The sequence below is a fragment of the Papio anubis genome, chromosome 8 (genome assembly GCF_008728515.1).
Source record: "Papio anubis isolate 15944 chromosome 8, Panubis1.0, whole genome shotgun sequence".
Lineage (NCBI taxonomy): Eukaryota > Metazoa > Chordata > Mammalia > Primates > Cercopithecidae > Papio > Papio anubis.
The window spans coordinates 76,669,482-76,696,081 of NC_044983.1; the positions used below are offsets into that span (position 1 = coordinate 76,669,482).

General features: G+C 39.4%; 1 protein-coding gene across 2 annotated transcripts in view; it reads right to left on the minus strand.

Moving 5' to 3' along the window:
• The window catches only part of PAG1 (phosphoprotein membrane anchor with glycosphingolipid microdomains 1), a 141,150-nt gene that overhangs the window by 95,972 nt on the left and 18,578 nt on the right, over nucleotides 1-26,600 (minus strand). The window contains exon 2 of one of the 2 annotated variants that reach the window (XM_003902904.3): nucleotides 1,908-1,966. The exons of the other annotated variant lie outside the window; for it this stretch is intronic. The gene's annotated coding sequence lies outside the window, so the exon portion shown is untranslated. The remainder of the gene's footprint in view (nucleotides 1-1,907; nucleotides 1,967-26,600) is intronic. 2 annotated transcript variants of the gene reach the window in all.

The window sequence follows — 26,600 nt, forward strand, 5'->3', positions numbered from 1 at the left end:
ATAACTGGAAAGAACAACTCTGGAAGTTTCAAATATATTTCCAAGGCACAGGCACACTGGAAGCCCGAAAATGGGTTGGGGCAATTTTAAATTTTGAATTTCAAATTAAAACATCATAAAGTCGCTACTATTATCACTAAATTTGGTGCGGATACTGTCTGAATCTACTTCCACTCTGGCAATGACACACAATTACAAGTTTCAAAAGAATGTAGCCATCATGTTAGTTCTGATCTCAGCAGAAGAGGGAAAGGGGACATAAATTGGTTTTGGTGGCTCTTCTTTAATGTAGCAAAAATAACAAGCAAAGCATCATTGTTGAGAAGAATGCTTATATTTAGTCAGAAAAAAAGCACAGCTTGAGATAAATTACTTTTCATGAATTCTATCTTCTTTATTACAGTGTCAGAGATATATTCATTTAAATAAATTAGAGCATCCACGGTGTGTTACTATGCTCCAGGCATTTATTAGATGTTGTAGGTATTAAAATAAAATATAAACGTTGCCCTCAAGCTTAGCTTCTATAGGAGGGTCAGATGGAGTAAAACTCAAGAAGTCAGCCACGTACAAAAAAGTATCACACAATGCTTTCCAGAAACTGGGAGGAATGCGATTCTACTACAGAAGCATGTGATGCCTATTCTAAAATATATAGATTCTTGAGTTAAATCTGAATTACCCCCAACTGGAAAATGCTCTACATTTCAGGCCATAATAATGTGTGTAAGGCGAGCAGCTCTAGTGGAAATGGAAATGCATTAGAGAAAATGTCTAATCCCTGAATCGAGATTCTTGTCAAATATTAGGAGATCAGAGGAAGGCGTTTTTAGAGTGTGGATAATCAAAGGTCTTAATGTACTGATTCTTTAGCCTAAGTTAACTAACAAAAGGCAGGCTGATTTCCAGGATCTGCAGTTATGTTTAGAAAGACTGTGGCCTCAGAGGGGAACCAAAATAACCCTGAAATAGCTCCCTGCTCTCCTAAGAGGAAAGGGTTACTCTGGCAAGAGAAGGAATTTCTCAGTAAGTTGAAGCAAAGATTTAATTAAAAGACAGTGGCCTACTTTACAAGATTCCTTTGGTGAAAAGATGGGGAAAACTTAGACCAGATGAATTCCTTTCCAGGCCATATAGGAACTGGATAATGATTTAAAATGAATATGAGTCGGGCAGGCCACAACTCTTGAGGTTTGTAAAATAAATCTTTCAAATGGGTGGACATAGTGCTTCGAAGTCCAGGATTCATTATAAAAACTAATAATCATTGTAGTAAACTAATTCCTAAAATAAAATACAGAATGTCTTTGTGTTAACCTGTTCATTTAGTCTGAATGGTTTTTTTCTGCATTTGGTCTGTTCACAGAAGATGACCCAAGGTCACTAAGGAATTATTAACATAACTTTATCATCAGCACAAAATGAGATTATTAATACCATGAATAATGATAACCAAAAACAGAGCCTCATATCTTTTTGGTAGTGGTGGCAGTGAGCACTGTGTATCCTATTAATCTCTCTATCAAGCCTATGAGACTATCCAATTATTATCCCTGTCTCAAAGATGAGGAAAGAGATTGAGACAGAGTAGGCATTTAGCCCAACTTCACAGAGGCTTTACAAAGCTCAGCCACGGATGGGCTTACCACCAATCAAACGGAAACACCATGTTGTAGGAAGTATACCCACTGGCGTCTTCATTTCTATCGCAGAAGACCTAAGGTGCTAAATTCAAATCAGACTAGCTCATACCCTGGACGTTTTTCAGCTTAGAAGGTGTGTGTCTGTAGAGTTAACCCAAACAGAGTCTCCAAATCAACAACTGATGCATGCAAAGTTAAACTAAAAGCCAGTTTGAATGAGTAATAATGTAGAATAAACCAGATAAATAAATACTTTGAAATCACCGTTTCCCAGCAATGAAGTTGCGGCCAACTGCTGAAATAGGAGAACAACCTTGTGTTTTCTGGAAAAGAAACACAAGAGAAAATAATTTCAAAATTCGGAACTGGATTAAAACTGCAACAGTTAAGGGCAAAATGATCATCTTGTCATTTACTTATTTAAGATTTGGCCAATAGTAAGCAACTGAAAAATGATGATTTAATTAGCCTTTACTGCTTTAATACTATAATAAAAGAATGTTAAAAAGCAAAAGCTAAAACTTGCTCTTAAAATCCCAGACCTATATGTTATTCCTAATTTTATACATGCAGAAAAGTAAAAATGATGGCATTAATAGCATGTAGTAATAAATTATGTCCATACTTCGTTTTAATCATTGCTGCCTTCTAACTCATTCGCACCAATGATAACAGTAACTAGGGTTTATCAACAGCACTGCACCTGCACACCTCAAACACAGACCTCTAGAGCCCATGTGCAATGTACATGGATTAAGCAAAAACAAAACTGGTTGCATGCCTCAAGAAGATGACAGTCTTTTCAGCAAAAAAAAAAAAAAAAAAAAAAAAGGTGAAACCAAATTGTGTGCAGACATGTGATAATTGTTATATTTAGCTATATTATTTAATGTCTTCATCTTGAAATATGCTGTATTTTTGTTAACATGGCTTCTTATGCTTAAAAATAAAACTATCACTTATAAAGATCACTTCTCCAAGAACAAGTGTGATTTGAGTTTGAGGAATGTAATCTCAAATCGAAAATTCTGTTTTTGTAGAACTGTGTATCTAAGTAGACATCTGAAAATATGCTAAGTGGAAGTAAAAAGCATGGGTAGTTAAAGAATGAACCTAATAACAAGACTGAATTTTCTCTAGAGATATATCCACTGAGGGAAATCGGTGCCTCCTCTCCCCTCTTTTCTTTTTTGGTAAAGTTTAAAAGAGAAAAGAAAGCTATTTCTTAGAAGAAATGAAAAGCAAAACAACATCTGAAAGACCAAATAGTCAAGCCGACAACAAGCAAGGTGGTAATTCCTCCTTGAGCTCCAGTGTCAGACTCCACAGTGTCCAGCAACACAGGAACCCCCAGACTCTTAACCCATGTAGTCTAAAAGCCACTTGAATATGAGAAAAGAGAAAAGCGCAGCAGAAGGCGAGAGGAGGTTCCATGCCAGAGAGGCAGTAGAATAGTAAAGAACACATTTGCCGAGTCCACATGCAACAAAGAAAGGCAATGGACACTCTCTTCTCTTGGCCTTTTGCTGGGAAATCCCCCATCCTGAGCTACTAAGCACTATGGCTCAGCAACACTGTGGGTGCTGGGACATTTCCTCACCAGTCTGAAAACCTATCATTTATAAAACCAGGAGGATGCATTTCAAGCTCTAAACAACTGCATTGGAAACAAGTATTTGGGAATAGTACCCAAATAGTACCCAAATGTTCAAAAGTGGAGAAAATTATTTTGAGAGGCTGCTAGTGGTGTCTAAAACACTGCCAAATCTGTTTAATAAACACTCACTGATAAATCTCTGTGCTATACACAAGGGGCACACAAAGGCAAAGATAATAAGGCCCAGTTCAGGAGCCCAAGTTACAAGTAAGTAGCACAATACAGAGAGACACAAGGGATAAGAGGAGTATGAACAGGTTGTGATTACAGTACAGAAAAGAGTAGGATAGTTTGGCTCTGGAGGGCACCATTCGTGCTTATTCTCCAACCATCCCTTGTGATAAAACCCAAGCCCCTGGCATTGTGGCAATCTCCCTTTCACAGTGCCCAGCCTTTCCAGTGTCATCTCATCATCCTCACTGCCCTCCTGAGTCCTCCATGCCTCTGCCACCCTGTCTGTTTTAGAGGCTAACCAACCAATATAGAAGAGTGAATAGACTAGGGGCACAGGGACCCACTGAGATGTGTGCTCCTTCAGCCGCGTCACCAGTGTAGGTGAAGACGTGGCATGGGGAGAGAGCTGGGTTATACAGGGTTGGGGTTTTGCTAGTGAGTATATCTAATAAAGCACTTGTTTTTAAGCTGGAAGCTGCAGTGTGCTTGTAAAGAGTGGGTGAATCCTGGCACCTGATAGGTGGGTCCTCCAACTTGTTCCAACCTCCTGTTCCACTGTGTCTTCAGCCGGTCACATCCTTCTCAGTCCTCTCCTTCCTTTATTTAGAATCCAATGAGGAAATAACTATAAACACCAATGTAAAGTACATGCTCTAAAACAGGACTTTCAACCTTGCCCTTGCTGACATTTGGGGCTAGAAAATTCTTTGTTTTGAGGGGCTAGCATTTCCTGCCCTGAGTTGTAATAAACAAAAATGTCTCCAGACTTCAACAAATGTCCCCGTAGGAGCAAAATCATTCCCAAGTTGAAAATCACTGGTCTAAAATGAATGATGACTTATTAAAACACAATAATTTGAGCATAGTGGCTCACACCTATAATGCCAGCTCCTGAGGAGGCTGAAGTGGCAGGATTGCTTGACCCCAGGATTTGGAGGCTGCAGTGAGCTATGTTGTACCACTACACTCCAGTCTGGGCAACAGAGCTACAGCATCTCTTAAACAGAAACACACACTCACATACTCTCATATTTATATCTTAACTTTCATATCATGCAGAAAAACAGTAATGTTGGATGGGGACCACTGGAAAAGGCATAGATGAGGGAGTGGGTGTATGTAAAAAGCATCTGTTGTATTCTTGGCCCTGCATGAGGTCAGCTATCTTATTCAATACGCACAAAACACCCTGTGCTTTTCTCTGCATCACAGCAGCTCTAAACCTTGAGAAGCAATGATTTAGTGCATGCTGACAATGTTATTAAAAGCAGAACTCTTCACAACAAAATAAAAAGTATTGCTAGATATGCCTTTCCTTCACTTTCAGTAGACTGAACACCTGACTCCTTGAGAATGATCAGCACATTTTCTTTCTTTCTTTCTTATTATTATTATACTTTAAGTTCTAGGGTACATGTGCACAAAGTGCAGGTTTGTTACATATGTATACAATATATGTGTACAACATATGTGCCATGTTGGTGTGCTGCACCCATTAACTCATCATTTACATTAGGTATATCTCCTAATGTTATCCCTCCCCCATTCTCCCACCCCACGACAGGCCCTGGTGTGTGATGTTCCCCATCCTGTGTCCAAGTGTACTCATTGTTCAATTCCCACCTATGAGTGAAAACATGTGGTGTTTGGTTTTCTGTCCTTGTGAGTTTGCTCAGAATGATGGTTTCCAGCTTCATCCATGTCCCTACAAAGGACACAAACTCATCCTTTTTTATGACTGCATAGTATTCCATGGTGTATATGTGCCACATTTTCTTAATCCAGTCTATCATTGATGGACATCTGGGTTGGTTCCAAGTCCTTGCTATTGTGAATAGTACCACAATAAACATATGTGTGCATGTGTCTTTATAGCAGCATGATTTATAATCCTTTGGGTATATACACAGTAATGGGATGGCTGGGTCAAACGGTATTTCTAGTTCTAGACCCTTGAGGAATCGCCACGCTCTCTTCCACAATGGCTGAACTAGTTTACAGTCCCACCAACAGTGTAAAAGTGTTCCTATTTCTTCATATCCTCTCCAGGACCTGTTGTTTCCTGACTTTTTAATGATTGCCATTCTAACTGGTGTGAGATGGTATCTCATTGCGGTTTTCATTTGCATTTTTCTGATGGCCAGTGATGATGAGCATTTTTTCATGCATCTGTTGGCTGCACAAATGTCTTCTTTTGAGAGGTGTCTGTTCATATCCTTTGCCCACATTTTGATGGGGTTGTTTGATTTTTTTCTTGTAAATTTATTAAAGCTCTATGTAGTTTCTGGATATTAGCCCTTTGTCAGATGGGTAGATTGCAAAAATTTTCTCCCATTCTATAGGTTGCCTGTTCACTCTGATGGTAGTGTTTTTTTGCAGTGCAGAAGCTCTTTAGTTTAATTAGATCCCATTTGTCAATTTTGACTTTTGTTGCCATTGCTTTTGGTGTTTTAGACATGAAGTCCTTGTGCATGCCTATGTTCTGAATGGTATTGCCTAGGTTTTCTTCTAGGGTTTTTATGATTTTAGGTCTAACATTTAAGTCTCTAATCCATCTTGAATTAATTTTTGTATAAGGTGTAAGGAAGGGATCCAGTTTCAGCTTTCTTCATATGGCTAGCCAGTTTTCCCAGCACCATTTATTAAATAGGGAATCCTTTCCCCGTTTCTTGTTTTTGTCAGGTTTGTCAAATATCAGATGGTTACAGATGTGTGGTATTAATTCTGAGGGCTCTGTTCTGTTCCATCAGTCTATATCTCTGTTTTGATACCAGTACCATGCTGTTTTGGTTACTGTAGCCTTGTAGCATAGTTTGAAGTCAGGCTGCATGATGCCTCCAGCTTTGTTCTTTTGGCTTAGGATTGTCTTGGCAATGTGGGCTCTTTTTTGGTTTCATATGAACTTTAAAGTAGTTTTTTCCAATTCTGTGAAGAAAGTCATTTGTAGCTTGATAGGGATGGCACTGAATCTATAAATTACCTTGGGTGGTATGGCCATTTTCACAATATTGATTCTTCCTATCCATGAGCATGGAATGTTCTTCCATTTGTTTGTGTCCTCTTTTATTTCACTGAGCAGTGGTTTGTAGTTCTCCTTGAAGAGGTCCTTCACATCCCTTGTAAGTTAGATTCCTAAGTATTTTATTCTCTTTGAAGCAGTTGTGAATGCGAGTTCACTCATGATTTGACTCTCTGTTTGTCTGTTATTGATGTATAGGGATTCTTGTGATTTTTGCACATTGATGTTGTATCCTGAGACTTTGCTGAAGTTGCTTATCAGCTTAAGGAGATTTTGGGCTGAGACGATGGGGTTTCCTAAATATACAATCATGTCATGTGTAAACAGGGACAATCTGACTTCCTCTTTTCCTAACTGAATACCCTTTATTTCTTTCTCCTGCCTGATTGCCCTGGACAGAACTTCTCACACTATGTTGAATAGGATTGGCAGCACAACACATTTTCATGGCAATCAACTTCATTCTGTGATATCTTAGGACATTTCCACTGCCAACTTGTCCTGTGGTTGTTTTCATCATGATTGGCCCACATGGAGTCCTAGGCATAACCATGATATATCTCTTTTCCTCAAACCACAGAGAATTAGCTATATTTAGCCTGCAGATTTGTAAAATGGAACTGGTTACAGTCTGCTAGTGTCCTAAGTGAGGATGACAACGCTGTGGAGTGCAGAGCAGTGTCGGGTGGTTACATCCTAACTTACACTACCAACCTCTCTGAGAGCATCAAATGAGACAAGGGACAGGATTCTCAGATGGAATTTGATGTTGGTCCTTTCCCCTCCTGATCCCCGAAGGGCCTGGTGCGCTCAACAATCTCTAGTAAATTCAGCACATTCAGGTCCAAAAGCATCCTTGAACAGGGATCTTCCTTAGCCTTGTCTACTCAAAAAGACCGGGAGTGGCTTTTTAAAAACATGTGTGGACATGCAGTTCTTCCTAGTTGGCTTTTTCTGATTCTGTCCAAACACAGTCACATCTCCCATGCTAGTATCTATCCAAATACTTTCTTTAAGGAGAATGTCCATGTGTCAGCCACTATTCTAGGTGGGGGTTTCGATATTGACCAAGACAAAATTCCCCATCCTCATGGATCTTTCTAGTGGAGGTGGGAAACAAACCCACCATCTAGCAAAACAGTTGTGATCATCACTGAAGAAAACCACAGAGGCGCTATGGGGGTAGCAACTGCCTGGGGAGTGGGCACTGCTTTGAGTTGGGGAGTCAGGAAAGGCATCACTGAGAAAATGTTGGTTGAGCACAGACCTGAAGGTTGGGGTGAGGCAGGTCAGAAGGGGCTGGTTCCACTGGCCCCTCCATGTGCCCACCTTGGGCACCCCTCAGAGAGCTACAGCACGCCTGGTACTTCCATGCCCACTGCAGGGGAGCACCGGCCAGGTGTGGGCACACGTGCAGACATGTGATCCAGGGAAGGTAGCAAGATTACCAGTTGAGAATGAGGATGGAGAGGGAGGTATTTGAGGTTTGAGGAGAGGGCACAAGAAGATGATCCAGAAAAGGGGAAGAGTAAACAGAATAGCAGCACAGGGACCCGCTGAGATGAAAGTGGAACCTGTGTGCACAGTGATGTGTGCTCCTTCAGCCGCACTCACCAGTGTAGGTGAAGATGTGGCATGGGGAGAGAGCTGTGTTACACAGGGTCGGGGTTTTGCCAGTGAGGATCATGACGAAAGAGGGAGCAGCAAAGAATCTGAGGGTGGATGCAAAAGAATAATTATAACACGAGATCATGGAATCTAAGCTAGATAACTAGGAAAGGAGAACTGGAGAGGTGACAGACAATGAAAATTAGTGGGATCACTAGATGGTGAGTACTGGTGGGCCATCAATGGTTGGAGTTAGGGTACAGAGGATAGGAGACAGAAGGTGGTGATCAGAGGATGGAATGGTTGGGGAGAGAGTGGATTAGGCACTTGCTACTTAAAGTATGGCCCCAGGACCAGCAGCTTCTGCAATATCTGGGGACTTGTTAAAAATGGCAGAATCTCAGATCCTACCTCAGATCTACTGAGTCAGACTCTGCATTCTAATAAGATCCCCAGGTGATTCACACTAAATTCGGGGAAAAACAGCCTTAAACCACTGTCACATCTGCACCATGCTGGCTCAATTTGCAGGCAACCAGAAGCCACAGACACCCTATAAAAAAGGGCTAGTGAATAGCATTCTGAGGTTAGGAAATTCCCTGGGGCTCTATTTCCCCTTCAAACAGCTCCACTTTAAATTGTTCATTTTGGTTTCTTGGGTTTCCATCCAGCTGCCTGATGCTCTTGTTCTGCCAGGCCTTGCAGTCTTATGATATGGTTAGCGGGCTTGAAATTCAATTTCCCAAAGAACGCTGCTCCTCCAAATGTTGGTTAGCTTTCCCTCCCTGTCTGTAGGCAAAAGAGACCTCCTTACTTCCTGCAACCAGGTACCCATCTCCACTCCAGTTTGCCTGCGAGAAGGCAACCAGATACTTAGTGTCCCCAATTCAGCCTGTGTAATTCCATGTGCCCATATAGATCTATTCCAAGACACTAATGCAAAATGTATAGTATTGCCATTTGTGGCTTTTTAGAAGTTTAGCTTCCTGCTATAATAATTATTCAGGGTTTTGTATCTTCTAGTATGAGTAGACTGACTTGCCTCTTTATAATTTTATAAAAAAGAGAAAACAGTTGTATATGACATTAGAGTGAAAGAAGAGGTTGAGTCTAGCTAATGGAGGCTTTGCCTCCTTACAATCTTTACTCCTAATAAAAAGAGTGTGATATTTTCATGAACCCAGACACAACCTCCTATACAAACACTTGCATGTGAAATAATTTAGAATCTTTAGCTTCTTTCAAGACAAATGATTTCAGATGCTGTCACATATGAGTTTTACTACAATTACTAATAATCATCAAGTACTATTTGCAGACACCATGCTATACATTCCATACATCCTCATCTTATTTAATGCTCACAAGAATTCTATGGGATTCATACTATTGTTATGCTGGTCCTACAGATGGGGAAACTGAGGCCTAGAAATGTGAAATGACACAGCCAGTGAGTGGTGGAGCCAAGTTTCAAACCCAAGTGCACCTGATTCCACAGCGACTCCTCATGCACATACACAGGATAACACACAGCTAAAGCCCAAGAGTGTGGCACACACAGCTCCCTCCACATTCCCACATCTCTGAGCATACACATAGTCATTACTAAATATTATATGTGCCTACTTAAGTTGAGAAGGTGTAAACAAGGGTCTCTAATCTCACTATTGGTAAATATCTGATACAGAGACCCTTGCTTAGATGTGACCATTTTCTAGATCTGTGATAATTCTTGTAGCTCTTGCTAAGCTACAACAATCAATGAAATGAGCCATGTTGGCATCACTCTGCTAACCTGCGGTACAGTTATAACAAACTGGCTCATCACCATGGGTACCTGAACACAATCTCTGTTGGTTGGTGACCTGGCCTCCAGGAACAGAACCTGTTTTGCTGTCAGGAGAAAATGCCAGCAATGACCTCTTATCTGATCCTTTCCCACACCAAGGCAGATCAAGTCCTCAGGTCAGTTCAGCAAATGCAAATGTGTACAGAAGAAACAGAACCAAATCCAAAGTTTCCCATGTGAATTATCACAAGGCTTTGGACACACCAGTTTCCTTCTCAGCATCACCTAACAGCCCATGATTCAGAGAGAACAATGTGCAGCTCTGCCTCCTTTGCTTCCCAAGGATGGGGTGAGGGTGACTAGATGGGCCTGCGGTTCTTGGGTAGGAGGAGCTGAGGTTAATTTAACAAGCCTATGTACACACACAGTGCTGAGAAGCACAAAGTCTAGCCAAGGCATCTGCATATGGTAACCAGGGTTAGGCGTTCAGGGCTAATAAAATATTTCTTTTTAAGTCAGTGAGGCCAAAACAGAGCAAACAACAACATTAAAAGTAGCCTGAGAAACTGATCTTCCCATTTCCAACCCCCATTTGCAAAATAGAAAGAGAAATCTCTTGCTTTTATGTAAAAATTATAGGGCAACTTCTTTGGTTCCTCAGATTTTGAAAGGAAGACAAGCTGTAAGAAAATAAATATCCTAGGGCCCATGCTAAGTACATACTTTTTAAAAATTTTATTGTGTTCTATATCTGGGTGAACATTTATTATTCAATATTTATTACCGCCTCAATATTTATTATTGTCTCTAGGCATATTTCTCTGTCTTAGGTTGTCAAGTCTGATAAGGCAAAGACCAAATCTACTTAGTTCTTCTGTAAAGCATGGGAAGCTGTTATGCATAATTAGGCACTTAAAGAGTTTTTGATAAAGATGATTATGAAGAATAAGAATGCTTAATACCATGGTAGGCATGTTTCATGAAACCTTCCTGTCTTTTCTAAAATGTCAGCCGACTGCACGTTCATAGAATCGTACAGTTAATGGAGCTTGAGCTTAGAAATCGTGCAGAGCTTGCTAAACAGTGTGTGATCTGCAGACCAGCAGCATTGGCACCACCCAGGAACTCATTAGAAAGGCAAACCCTGGACCTCGCTCCAGACCTACTGAGTCAGAATCTGCACATTTAACAGGATGTACATTAAAGTCTAAGAGGCACCAACTAGAGAACCATCAAGGTCAACTGCTTCATTTTAGAGTTGAGAAAGTTTGGGACCCAGACAGGCTAAGTGATTTGTAAGCCCTTCCATACCCTGACCTGAGATTTGTTGCTCTCTATTCCAACCTTCTACAGCCTCTTCTCCTTCAGGAGTACTCCTCTTTGCATTTCTCTTCTGTGGGCCTATGGGAACAAAGCTGTAAATAAATAACAACCCACAGATTGCAGGGAACACTGCAATAATGGTAATATTTGTTTGCCTCAGTCTTTATTCTTTTCCTCACTCACATTTGAATACTAATTGTCACCCTCTTAACATGATAACTTTTATGGAAAAAACATTAATTTCTTTAGGTGTAAAGAGATTGGCTGTACTTTTGTCCACAACTAAGTTTTGTGGTTTTTTTTTTAACATTTAGAAATCTGAAAGGAATTTGTTGGATATAAAAGAAAAATGCTGTCTTGAAGAAGATATGCCTTAAAAACAGCAGAGATTAACCAATTCAATAACACAAGATGTGGAGAAATGGTTTGAAAATAATATGAAAATTTTGCTGAAAACGAAATGTTCAGATTGGTTAGAGACAAGGACAGACTGACCTGTGTCCCATCACTTCCTAAATAAACCCTGGGAGAGACCACCCTATCAAAGAGAGTGAGAACGGGACAGGCTTACTTAAAAGCCACTCTCCTCTCCCTCAAGGCATGACCTTCATAAGAGAACATCATCCTATTATTTGGGATCAAACCCACGTAAATGAAATGGATCAATAAAAATCCATGTATTATTTCTGACATGGTCATTGTTATAAATGTACTCAGCAAACGTCTTGAGGTACAGAAGTAGGAAAGTATATAGAAGGTGTCTGCTAGTTATCTCAGTGCCAGAGTTTCTGGGTTTGAAGTACTTAGTTGTATGTGACTTTTCATATACTTTTTTATTGAGTTAAGTGGGCTTAAACTTTTAATCTGTTTAATAAAATCAGCTGCAAAAGTATTAAAACCTACTACTAAAGACATTTGGTAGACAAATATCTAGAAAGAATTGAGGTCAATCAATTTCATTGAAATTTGAAGGTTTTTCTTCTCTATACCTTTGTTAAGTAGGGATAAGAACTAAGGCCTTCTTCACCAGGGCAAAATACCTTCCTAACATATTATAAGTCATAAACAGATGTACTTTGGAAATGAGAAGATTTAGGTTTAGCACACAGACTGAATCTGAAAAATCATCTAAGGTTGGAAACAGGTTCTCCAAAGAGAAACGTCTGTGTTTCTTTGGAAAACAGACACGTTTTCTTTGGAGAAAACACACATTGACAAGGATCTCAAATGCAGGCAATCCTTTATCCTTGCTTATTATTCCTTTATCCTTCCTTATTTTCTCGAAATTTCTTCTTAGGCTCCTGACTCCATACACTAAGGGACAGGCTATTTAGATGACATTGTAGGTACAGAATAAAAAGAGCAATTGACAAAAAAAAAAAAAAAAATTGTCCAGTGCAGAGATGCTGCTACTTACTGGCTATTTACACTAGGAGGGAAACACTATTATTATTCCCATTTCACACACGGGGAAACTGAAACATTCAAAGATCACTTATTTGCTCAAGGTTACACAGTAGTATGGCAGAGTGAGGCAGAAACTAAAAACACACAGTCTGGTTCCAGAGTACAGGTGCTTTATTCAATATTTATTTCATTTTTCACCCCTTCACCCACTTCCTTATCTTCCATCTTGCCTGCAAATGCTAGAGTTCCACCTACAGTGGAATTATAAGCTAAGAAGTCACTGATCTCCTGGTCTGGTGAAATCCTAGCCAGGACTCAACCTTCGCAGGCCTTCCCTTCCAGTAACGATAACACAGATTAGCAACCAGAGGTCGGACAGGAAGAGTCTACAGATTCCATCCCAAGCAGCCTCTCCATTCCCTGATTCCCCCCTCTTACTTCCTATCAGCTCAAACACTAGTTTCTGCATTCATACGGGAGCCAACAAGTAGCCACTTCTTCAGGAATCACATGCCCAGCCTGGAAGGTCATCCCAACACCACTCACGCAAACAAGGCAGCCTCCAGTCTACTCCTCGATTGGAAAGAAAAAACCAAAAACACTTCTGACTGTAATATAATTCGCAGGATTATTATCCTCAGACAATATGAATTACTTAGGAGTTCAACGTCAAACATAATCATTTCACTTCTGGGCGTCTACTCTAACCAGAATGTGCTAGGCACTGCAAAGGCTATCAACAGGAATAACTTATTAACCCTTCCCTCATGGCAAATTCCCCTTCTGCGAAATTCTTTACTTCCATTTCCTACTTGGTCAACTATTTCACACTGAGCATATGAGACTCAGGAGAGACACTCAGAGTTGGGCCCCTTAAGAGAAAGGTCAATAGGGGTGGAGGGGCCTTGAACTGTAGAACCGAAAATACTTCAGTAGAAAGCCAGACAGAGAAGAAATATTTATTATTATTATGCATATCACATGCCAAGAAGCAAAATCAATTTATTTCATTTATTTATTTACTTTGAGACAGGGTCTCGCTCTGTTGCTCAGGCTAGAGTACAGTGGCACGACCATGGCTCACTGTAGCCTCAACCTCCCAGGTTCAAGTGATTCTCCCACTTCAGCCTCCCAAGTAGCTGGGACTATAGGCACATACCACCATGCCCGGATAATTTTTAAAATTTTCTGTAGAGGTTGAGTTTTGCCATCTTGCCCAGGCTGGTCTCAAACTCCTGGGCTCAAGTGATCCTCCCATCAAGGCCTCCCAAAGTGCTGGGATTATAGGCATGAGCCACTGCACCTGGCACAAAATCAATTTATAAGCACCTCATTGAATCTCCAGATAAACTACTAGAAAGTCTGTAGAAATGAATGTTAAAGCAATTGTAGCGATAAACAGAGTGACTGTGCAATACTCATAATTTCTAATTTAAGAAATATTGGAGGAGACATATTCTATTTCCTGTATGCCTATTTGTTTTAGTGACTAGTCTTCATCAACGGACTAGTGATTTCAGCACCTTCAATTCTATGGGAGTCTTGAGTCTAATAACTGCAAATCCACTAATAACGGAGATTTTCAGAAATATAACTTTAAGTAGTTTATAATCAGGAAGAATATAACCACCCAAATTGCCAAGATAAAAGGTAAAACGTAAAAGCCATGATTTGTTTGGTGTGAGGTGGGCAGAGGCATTTCCTCTACTCTAAGAAAAACAACAGTGTTGCACAATAAAAACCAGCTGATGGTTGGCTGTGGTCTCTGGGTAAGGAGTGGTAAGGAGAGAGGCAAACAATCTCAATTAAAGAGGCAGTCCCTAAACACTCTATATCTAACTCCTTTGGGAGAATTTAGAATGTAAACCCAGTGTTGGCAGATTTTCTTATTTTTCCTGAGAAGCTAGAAGCCTGGATTTTTATATATCTCACAATGTCTAAATATATACGGCTAATGTGAATAATCTACTGCCCAGCACTAAGTGGGCAGACAAAATATGCTTGAGGATCAGGTCTGAGGGCCATTTGGAATATGGCTTCTCCCAGGTGTGAGCAGGATGGGATTTTGATAGGAAAGGTCTTGACTTTCAGTCCCACAGCTACGACTCTGTGACCTAGGAAAAGTGCTTAAACTTTCTGAGGTGAATGTCCTGTTGCGGAAAGATACTTGGATACTAATAGTCTATGTAGATAGGCCAAAGAGTATAGTCACTAAGAAAGGATGCAGACTTTGGGACCAGACTGTTGAGTCCAAATGTGGCCTCACTACTCATCAGGGCAAATATTCCACCTCCCTGTGTCTCAGTGTGTTTTTCTTTACAATAATGCTGACCTCACAGGGTGTTTAAGAGTTAACAAATATTATCTATTTTTAACATATATGATTGATAAAACAGAATCCCTCACCTTCCTTCCCAATCCCCAAGCAAATTAAAAAAAAAAAAAACAACAGACTTCAGAAGAGGCAACTTTGTACTAACATCTTTCTGAACTTGGATATGCAAAGTTCTTTATATATGATACAGCATTGTGTTTTCAAATTGATGTAGTTACAAGAAATTTTAAAAAGTTATTTTAGTTTTTAAATTAAATTTTAAAATTTTAGTTATAGATTCACAAGCCGTTACTTATAATAAAGAGGGATCTCACGTACCCACTGCTCAGTTTCCCTCACTGGTAACTTCTTGAAACACTATAGTACAATATTACAACTAAGGTATACACATTAATAAAGGAAAGATATAGAACACTTCCATCACCAAGTATTACTCCTGTTGCCCTTCTGTAGGCCCACCCACTTCCCTCCTGCCCCACCACATCCTTAACTCCTAGCAATCATGAATCTCATCTCTATCTGTACGATTTTATCACTTAAAGAATGTTGTATAAATGGAGTCATGTTACATGTAGCCATTTGGGACTGGCCTTACTCACGCAGCATGGCTCTCTAGAGATTCACACTAGCTGTTGCATATATCAAAAGCTCCTCTGTTTTATTGTGGAGTAGTATTCCATGATACGGAGGTACTGGTTTGTTTAGCCACTCATCCATTAAAGGACATTTGAGTTATTTTCAGTTTTGACTATTACAAATAAGGTTGCTATAAGCATTAATACACAGGTTTTTGTGAGAATGTATCTTTATTTCTCTGGGATTAAATGCTGAGGAGTGCAACTGCTGTATCTCAAAATCCTTGGCTGGGTGCAGTGGCTCACGCCTGTAATCCCAGCACTTTGGGAGGCCGAGGTAGGCAGATCACCTGAGGTCAGGAGTTCACGACCAGCCTGGCCAACACAGCGGAACCCCATCTCTACTAAAAATACAAAAATCAACCAGGCATGATGGCACATGCCTGTAGTTCCAGCTACTCGGGAGGCTGAGGCACAAGAATTACTTGAACCCAGCAGGCAGAAGTTGCAGTGAGCCGAGACTGTGCCATTGTGCTCCAGCCTGGGCAACAGAGCGAGACTCTGTCTCAAAAAGAAAAAAAAAAAATCCTGAAATTACTTACCTCTGCAAAATCCCTTTTACCACATTAAAAAATAAAAATAAAAAAAGAACCTGGTTCACTGGTTCTGGGAATCAAGACGTGAACATCATTGGTGGGGGAGCCATTATTCGGCCTACTGTGCTCATCTCCTTTTATCTGTAGGGTTCAGTCTTTTGTTAAATGTGGCAAGTCTTCAGCTATGATTTCTCAAGTACTTTTCCAGCCCCTCCCTCTTCCTATGCTTAAGGGACTCTAATGACACAAGAGATAGATGTCAAGTGTAGTTCCACAGGTCCTTGAGGCTCTATATTCTATTTTCTTTCTAGTGTTGAGACAGAATAATTTTGATGGTTCTCTCTTGACTGATTCTTTCCCCTGACCCCTGCATTCTGTTGTCCAGCCCATGCACTGAGATTTTTATTTTGATTACTGTATTTTTCTGTTCTAAGATGCTCACTAGGTTCTTCATTATATTTCCTATTTATTTCCTGAAGTTTCTGTTTTGTCATTTGCATCCAGCATGTTCAGAATTCCTCAATGATGCATTTTTATGATAGCTGTTTTAAAATCCTTAGCAGACAAGTCTAACATCCCTGTCATTTTGGTGCTGGCCTCTGTTGACTGCCTTTTTTTTTTCTTCATTCATTGTGAGATCTTTCTGGTTTTTGGTATAGCAAGTGATTTTTTTCATTGAAACATTTTGGGTATTATGTTATGAGACTCTGGATCTTACTTAAACTTTCTATTTTAGTTGCTTTCCTCTGTTACCACTCCAACAAGGGAATGGGGAGACTGTGTTATTATTGCTGGTTATCCTGATGACTAGGGTTGAATCAGGTTCCCTACTACACCTCCCCTGATACCTGAGGCTGATGCATTCTTACTGCTAGGTAGGGCTGGGAGTTCCGGCTCTCCATCGGGTCTCCAACAATACTTCCTGGCTGGGAGAAGCAGTGTTTCTGGTTCCCACATGATGTCCACTGACACCTCCACAGTCGGAGAGGAAAAGGGCTCCTTATTACCGTCAAGAATTGGGGAGAGTAGAAACCCAGGTTCTGCATGTGGTTTCTACTTACATGGGGTTGGGGTGGAGGCTTTTGTTACTATGCAGCAGAAATGAAAGCCTTGGCTCCCGACTCAGTTTTCTGCGACACTACCCAGTGGTGAGGGCTGGGGTGCCTCAGGACACCTCAGCCCTCAATTTAGAGCTGGCAAGGGTGGAAGTCTAGGCTTCCCTATCAGCTTTTGCTGGTAGGGTGAGGCCACATTTTTTTTTTCTGTGGGGTTTGGCTAGAGTACAACAGTTATTATCTAAAAGTTTTCCATTTTGCTAGGCTTTACCTTTCCTGGTCCTCTGGTTTCAGAAAACAGATTTTTCATCTTTTGCTTATTTGCTTTTGTATGTGCCTGTTGGTGTCTTCTGCTCGCTGCCTTCTTCATCAGGAATATATGGAATCTCAGTCGGGTGTGGTGGCTCACACTTATAATCCCAGCACTTTGGGAGGCCGAGGTGGGTGGATCACTTGAGGTCAGGAGTTCAAGACCAGCCTGGCCAACATGGTGAAACCTCATCTCTACTCAAAATACAAAAATTAGCTGGGCATGGTGGTGCATGCCTATAATCCCAGCTACTTGGGAGGCTGAGGCAGGAGAATCACTTGAACCCAGGAGGAGGAGGTTGTAGTGAGCCAAGATGGCACAACTGCACTCCAGCCTGGGCAACAAAGCACGGCTCCATCTCAAAAAAAAAAAAAAAAAAATAGGAATATATGAGCTCTGGGAAATATGATGCAAAAAGAAGAAAAGCCAGGGTAACTCACTATTGTGTACTGCCTGGGTTTTGAGTTCTATAGATATTCTGCCATCTTTCCTCTACTTTCCAGAACTTCTTTCCTCTACTTCTTACGTTTGTTTTATGTACAATGTCTAGGAATTTTAGTTGTACTTAGTGGGAAGAACAGGGAAAAGTATGTCTACTCCATCTTCCTGGAAATAGAACAAATTCTTCCTTTAATTTTGAGGTTAAAATTAGAAAGCTCGTTAAGTAAGGACATTGGATTTGCTATACTGAAAAGGCTACATCCAATAGTAGCAAAAGTTTACATAAAATCAATTTAAAATACTTTCAAAATACGTTAAGAAAAACTTCAAAACCATGTATTTAACCCTTCAGAAAATCAATTTTAAAATAATATATTTAAAAGTTCTCAAAAAGTACCCAAATGATGTTAACTTTTTGTTTTAAGATTATTTCAAGAAAATGAAAGGAAGCAACTTTTTCTATGTGGGTGCCATTTTGCAATTATTACCCTTAATACGAGAGGCTTTTAGTTTTCTTCCTACTTTGGTAATCATTTGAAGGCTTCTTTCTTTCCTAAGCTGTCTATAAGAAGTGGCTACACAGGTCTTATGTAAGATTATATTTATATTATCTCAAAAATGTTCTCCCCGATGGCTTTTTATGGGATTTAAGAGAACTGGATGTACATTACGAGTGTCAGTCACTATATTATAGCAGACAAGTTCTAAAAATTACATCTATTTTCCTTTAACCAACCCTTTATTATAAGTAAAATGTACAGAGTGGCAAAAACACAGTGAAAAGTAAATGGAAATCTATGTGAAATACATTAAGATGAAGTCCATTTTCTTTTTTCACAGTTCAACATGAAAGGTTACTGTTAAGAAATTTGAGAGAAAGTATCAGAATCAAATAAGATACAATAAATGGCAAGAAATGTATAAATAAAAATACCCTTCAAATTGATGAAGGCACTTTAAAACAATCTAGGAGTAGCTCTGAATTAAAATGGTTGTTGGGCCTTTACTTGGAATAGTTCTTAGAAAAATCAGGGCTCTGATTTTAAGCTCCATGTGCCAATTAGAAGCAAATGGTGATTCCTCGGGCTAGACTCTAAATTCATCACGTTATTGCTTCATATAGCCATTTTCTCTTCCTTCGTTGAACAGAAGGAAACTGCATGGTACAGTACTCAGTGAAATGTAAAATAAGGATTAACAAGCCATTCTGGAGATTTAGCAAAATGAAGCTTCATCAACCAGCTTGACTCACAGCCAATCCAGCAAAAAGCACCCTAGAAAGAAAACTAAACAGTGAAGTGACAAGTAGCACAAAAAATTAAATAACTCAGGCATTAAAATCATGAAAAGGTGCATTGTGTTCTGTGATCAACCAAGCCCATTACTAGAATAACAAGAGTCCGTGCTGTACTAAATATGCAAGTCCAAAACAGCCCACTGGCCTACCGTGAAATCTGCTTTGGAAAGAAAACAGTACATTACCCTACCTATCTCCACAGAAGTAAATTTACCACTAGAGAGGAATAGAAGAACATATAGGACTTTGTGAGGATTTATTTTCCCTTTATGTAAAAAGGACACATGACACATCCTTACAGGGCTGAGGTATAGCAAAGGCTATGCCATCTCCAGGTGTCTGAGACCTAGAAATAATGTTGAATAAATTTGAGTTTTGTTTGGTCAGAGTAAGTCTTTCATATGCAAAACTGAATTGCTAATAGAGTCAGGTAAACTTAAGTACACAGTCAATATTTGAAGTCTTTGAATGCTTAACATTATAGCACGCATTTTGGTCAATTATTTTTTTTTTGTTTAGGGTCTTTTTCATATACAATTCTAATTCTTCTAGCAAGTAGTTACACTTTTAATCTGGCTTGTTTTTTCAGTTTATTTCATAATAAAATTTTGCCTTATTTAATAATGAATATTTACTCTAAATCAGAATTTATTACTGAGAGTACTGTAAAAAGAAGTCATCTAGTTCATTTTTTCATCTTCAGACAGGAATACGTTAAAGCAGTTCAGGGCAAACATGAGTAGTTCTTACTCTCACTGTTAGGGAAGAAGGCAAGAAATGTGTGTGTGTGTGTATAAAAGGATGCAATAACAGGACATAAAAGAAAAAATATTTGAAGCATATAGAAGTGGAATAGTCTCTGGAATATATAAAAATACCTACATATTGATAAGAAAAACACAAACAGCCCAAACAAAAAATAGGCAAAAGATACAAACAAATGTCTCTCATGAGAGAAAGCACAAATTGTTCATAATTGTAGGAAAGGATGTTCCACCTCATTGGCAGTCAGGGAAATGCAAATTGAGGCCCATAATAAGATATTATTTCATATCTACTAGACAAGCAAATTTAAAAATATAATGTTAGGTTATGGTGTGGAGGAGGTGCATTGGGATACTCTCATTTACTGCTCGTCAGAAAGTAAACTGATATAACCACATTGAAAAACGTTTCTCATTGCCTTTTAAAACGTACATGTCTATGACTGATGATAAGCACTTCTACTCTAAGGTACATGGCCCACAAGCTAAGAATTACTTTTATATTTTTAAAGAGTTGTAGAAGTGGCCGGGCACAGTGGCTCATGCCTGTAATCCCAGCACTTTGGGAGGCCAAGGCAGGCGGACCATGAGGTCAGGAGATCGAGACTAGCCTGACCAACATGGTGAAACCCCGTCTCTACTAAAAATACAAAAATTAGCTGGCCATGGTGGCACGTGCCTGTAATCCCAGCTATTCCAGAGGCTGAGGCAGGAGAACTGCTTGAGCCCAGGAGATGGAGGTTGCAGTGAGCCGAGATCACACCATTGCACTCTAGCCTGGGCAACAGAACAAGACTCTGTCTCAAAAAAAAAGAAAAAATTGTAGAAGCAGCAGCAGCAACAGTGACTATATGTGCCCTTGTAACGCCTAAAATATTCAGTACCTCACCATTTACAGAAAAAGTTTGCTGACCCATTTTAAAGAAACTCTTGCATATTCTTTGCATTGTGTTAATAATAGAACAGAATGATAAAATCCAAATGTCTATCAACAGGAGAGTGGATAAGTCAATTGTGGAATATTCATACAACAGAACTCTATTCAGCAATGAAAATGAACCACAGCTAGATGCAACATACTGTAATCTCAATAATTGAGTAAAAGAAGCAAGTCACAGGGCACACTGAGTAGGACTCGACTTGCACAAAGTTACAGAACAAGCCCAGCTAATGTTTCAGGGATAAGCGCATGCATGTGGCTCTATGGCTATATGAGAACAAACCCTCAGCTGCAAGGCTACACTGCAGTCAGTCACCTGGGCTGGCCAGACACCCCGCGCTGGGGCTGGAGACCTAAGTAAGTCATTTTGTATGTTGTCCACTATGATTTAAAGAATTTTGACAGTTTTAGGAAAGGGAAGACATTTGAGGTGTCATTGGGCTCCTCCTAAATACATATCAAAGATCAGTGGGGAAAAATACTGATTTAAAGCTTAAGATTTCTCAGAACCAACATTTACTCTAATTTTAAAATACTTCGGTACTCTCTAATTACCTCATTCTTTTTTTTCCTAAAATGACTCCTCAATATCTATTATCTCAAGAGAGCTTTACGTCTCGGTGTGCTTCTTTGATTATGTATTATTTACCTCCCAATTCCTTCCTAAAAGGATTTGAAGCGGCCTGAGTAATTTACATGTTTATGAAAAAAATGTACTAGACACAAGTGGAACATTGTGTTTCAACAGCAGTTCATTAGAATTACAACTGGTTATCAATGCTATTTTTATGATCTTTAATCCCCCAAAGTCCATTACCCTTCAAAAGAATAGTTCCTGGCACTAAAATAAGCATTCCATAATCATTATTAACCGCGGATTTTTTTCACTTCTCTTATTTTTTTCTCTACTGCATTTAACACCATAATGTGTTTATCCTTGCTATAGTTAGGGGGTTAGGGTTAGGGCTAGGGTTAGGACAAATTGCAAAATGACTATAATACAAATAGCAAAATGACTATAATACAAATAGCAAAATGACTATAATACAAAATTAGACAAATAGCAAAATGACTATAATATCTTTTGGTGTAATCAGAAAGAGCTGGGTAAGGAGATCTAGAAAATAGTGGGAAAGTACTAAGTCACAAAAAAAGAGCCCAAATAAATCTGCCTTGCCTATTTAATGCAAACAAACACATATCTGAACAGACAAGCAAACTAACCCCACCACCCACCTTCAGAAAAGTTAGCTTAACATGCCAGTGGAAAGATCTAGAAATGCTAAACTCTAACAAGAGCAAAGGAAAGTTGTTATGGAAAATATCAAAGTGAAAGGATTTAGATAAACTGAAGAGGTTCATTTATCATCCTTAAGGAAAAAAGGTACATCAGCAAAGGACAGTTTCTTTCTTGTCAATAATAACCGATCTATTTGTTTTCAGCTTTTTGAGAAAGCATTGTACCACATTCTTACTGTTCACCACTGTAATTCAATAAGCTAAATGATTTTTACAAGTGGAGATTTATCACAATTCTGTCAAGAACTGTGAAAGATCTGAGATTTCACCCAACTTACGAGTTAACAAGTTGGCCTGCACATTTTTGCAGATGCTGGAAGAAGATACAAAACTCCTGGGTCTGAGACAAAGGACTTAATTATTTACAGGATAGTTAACAGCATTAAGTTTCATGTTCAATCACTTCTACTTCGTGCCCAAATACAGGGGGCACTGTGGAGGGACTCAGGCAGATGCTGTGCATGCAGTGGGGTTTGTATCATACTTAAAGAACCCTGAGTTTAGGGAACATGAATTGTTCATAATGGAGCCTTGCCCTGCTCGGAGACACTATCTTTATTGGATTGTATGGTAAACAAACCTACCCTTTGCTCTGGAGGGAAACACTATCTTTAGCTTCTACAGCTTTATCTTCTACAGCTACATTACAAACATCCTTGAAAAGACAGTTTAGAACAAAAGGGTTGTCAGTGCCTCTGCTTGCACGACATGCAGAAACGTGAGAGCCCAAGAAGAATGGTCTCCCAGCATGCTCATTTAAAAAACAAAAACAAATCTGTGAGGGAAGACTTTGATTGAAATTGCATTAAAATTACAGATTAATTTTAAAAATCACACATGATCCTATATTGAGTCTCTCAATCCAGAAACTCTGCATATATCTTTCCACTTGCTCTTAGCTCTTTTATGCATTTCAATAGTTCTACAATTCTCTTCACAAAGGGCCATGAGTAGTTTCTGTTGCTAATGTAAATGGTATTTTTATATAATTAAAACAATCTCAAACAAGTACCTAATTTTCCTGGTGTACAGGAATACAATCACGACATGTCCCACAATTTTTCTACACTCTCTCCCAGGTAATTTGTGGAATTCCCTCTTGGTTTTATCAATCCATAGCATTCTATAAATATTCAATGAGTATTCTATGTCCCTGGGGTGGACTACAAAACAGGAACACATCTATGGAGCTCTTATTCTGTGCCGGACTCTGTTCTGATGCTTTCTATATATTAGCTCTTTTATTTCTCACAAAACCCTACGAGACATTCTGTTGTTTAGATGAGGACAATTAAAAAGATAGGATATGTAACTTGCCCAACATCACAAGTAAGTGACTGGTTCCTACAGACTAGATCCAATGCTAGACACTGAGGAAATAAATATTAAGATGTGACATCTGCCTTCAAGAAGCTCATAGTCCAGTGGGAGAAAGAGAGACCGCTAACCAGAAATTACAGCAGAGTGTGAAAGGCATTTTGAAAGGGATTTGTAATAGAGCATGTGGGAATGCAAACGAGGGACACTGAAACCAGATTAGGTTGAGGTGGTTGGCCAGTCAGGATCAGCTTCTCAGAGAATAGGACACCTGAAGAGGGAAGTCAGCTGACGAACTCTAGGGAATGGTTTATGAAAGCCTCGGGCCACACATGAGGAACCCTGAGTTATATAACTAGAACACAGATTACACAGCAGAATGCCAGAAATGAGGCTGACTGACCACTAGGGTGGTCACTAAAGACTCTGTAGGCCACATTAAGGAGTTAGATCTCTTACCTGGAGACAATGTTCAGAAAAATCAATGAAGGATTTTAAAGAATGACCTGAGCAAATTGGCATGTTAGAAAATTCTCCCTGGCAGGAGGGTGGAAAACATTGATAATATAGTCTAAGTGTGTCAGAATGGAGACTAGCTAATACAGGAACATATGTCATCCAGATGATAAGGGTCTAAACTAAGAGAATGGCCGAAGGACTTGAAATCAAAAGCACATTCAATATTTAATAGATAGAGCATACAGACCTTGAAGGATGAAGAGGCATCAAGAGTGATTTCCTGTTTTATTTGCCTCATCTATTGAATGGGAGACAGTAAGCCAAAGACTACAGGAAGATGTAAGATGTGGCAGAGGGAAGCATACTGGGGCATACTGACAAGCTGGCTATTTGCACATGCCGAGTTAGAGTATCATATAGCAAAAATTCATTTTGTATCAGGCACCTAAGGGATTCTCCAAAAGATGCACTAAACACAGTTCTTTTCCCCTACGATCTAGTAGAGAATACAATAATGTTTCACTTAATGACAGGGATACATCCTGAGAAATGCATCATTGGGCAATTTCATCACATGAACATCATACAGTGTACTTACACAAACCAAGATGGTATAGTGTACTACGTACCTAGGCTATACGGGTAGCCTATTGCTCCTAGGCTACAGTTTCAGCCACGTTACCGTATTGAATACTGTGAGGCCATTAAAACACAACACAGAAAAGATATAGTAAATATATGATTTTATAATCTTATGGGACCACTGTTTTATATATGATCCATCACTGAAAAAAATGTTGGTATGTGGTACATGATTATATACATATATAAATAAAGAATTCACAGTAGGACTTGGTAAATGCTAAAGTCCATGAAAGCTTCAACAAGCAGTCAAGGACCAGTTTTATCAATGGGATTTTAAAAATGCATCCTAAGTCACAGGATGAAGAAAGAAGAAGAAGAAGAAAAAAAACCCTGTCCAGGTGCAGTGGCTCACGCCTAAAATCTTTTGGAAGGGTGAGGTGGGAGAATTGCTTGAGCCTAGGAGCTCAACTCTGTAGTAAGCTATGACTGTATCACTGCACTTCAGCCTCAGCAACACAGCAAGACCTTGTCTCAAAAATAAATACATAAATAAATAAATAAATTTAAAAGAGAAAAAGAAAGAACAAAATCTGGACAATACTAGTTTAGGCATCTGTCTGAATAAAAGTAAATCCAGGCTGGGTGCAATGGCTCACACCTGTAACCCCAACACTTTGGGAGGCTGAGGATGGTGGATGGCTTGATCTCAGGAGTTCAAGACCAGCCTGTGCAACATGGCAAAACCTCATCTCTGCAAAAAAAAAAAAAAGAGAGAGAGAGAAATCAGCTGGGTATGTTGGTGTGCACCTGTAGTTCCAGGCTACTTGAGGGGCTGAGGCGGGAGGATTGCTTGAGCGCGGGAGGTCAAGGCTGCAGTGAGCTGTGTTCACTCCACTGCAGTCCAGTGTGGGTGACAAAGCAAGACTCTGTCGCAAAAAATAAAATCCATTTCCTATAATGAGGCAGTGAAGAAATACATTTATTCTGAATATAATTTGATCTCTGTTAGATATGACAAATCCATAGAATCTTTACACGTCAGAATGAAGGGGTTTCTAAATGTCAACCAACTAACCATCAAATGTTGATGTCCCTCTACAGATTCAGCAATATTAGCTTGATCCAAAATTGTATCCTTCATCATGGAACTGATTCAACAATGAAACAGCATTACAACTTTTAAAATTAAGTTCTTCATTGGGCAGTATGCTTTTCTCAACATCATATAGAAAGAATAATGAAAACTGTTTCTCAAGTTCATGGTATATGCCATTTTACGTCATCAGAAGGACATGTGATCTGATTTAATAATTCACTTTTAATCCCAACTGATCTCAAAACTAATGCTGACTTCTTGTGGTGGTGAGCTTTAACAGGAGAAATTATATGAGAATTGAGAAAGCATAAAACACGCCTTGTATCAGATCTCTCTTTAAATCTCAACTCAAAACTTTCTTAGCTGCATGAGATACGCAAGTCACACTACCACCTCAACTAGATTTTCTCTCTTACAAAGTAGAAATTGTGAGGCCTTAATGTACGATACACATTACTGTGCTTAAAAAATACTTGTTCCTTAATAAATGTTTAATAAGTGAAGACATATACTAAAAGCAACAACAACAAAACAGAGAAAAATGATATGCTGACAGTATGTAGCCTTCTTGGCACCATCACAACCAGCTGCTCAGAAAACAGAACTGACTGTATGCCTTACCTGAATCTGCCCCAGGTAAGGCAACTACCTTCAGTGGGTGAGTCATGAATCCAGGATGCAGCTACAATTGGGGAGATAATCTAACATTTGATTAATTTTAAAAAGTCTGAGGGTGGTCTTAAAATCTAGAAACCAATGAAGACCCATGTACAATTAATGGTATGTTCATTTTACTTTACATAATGTGTTCTAGAACATAGATATCTCCAGACTTTATGAACAATCTATGTAATCAACACATAAATGCTTTCGCTACAGTCACAAAGCTAAAATCTCTCCCCCATGCAAAT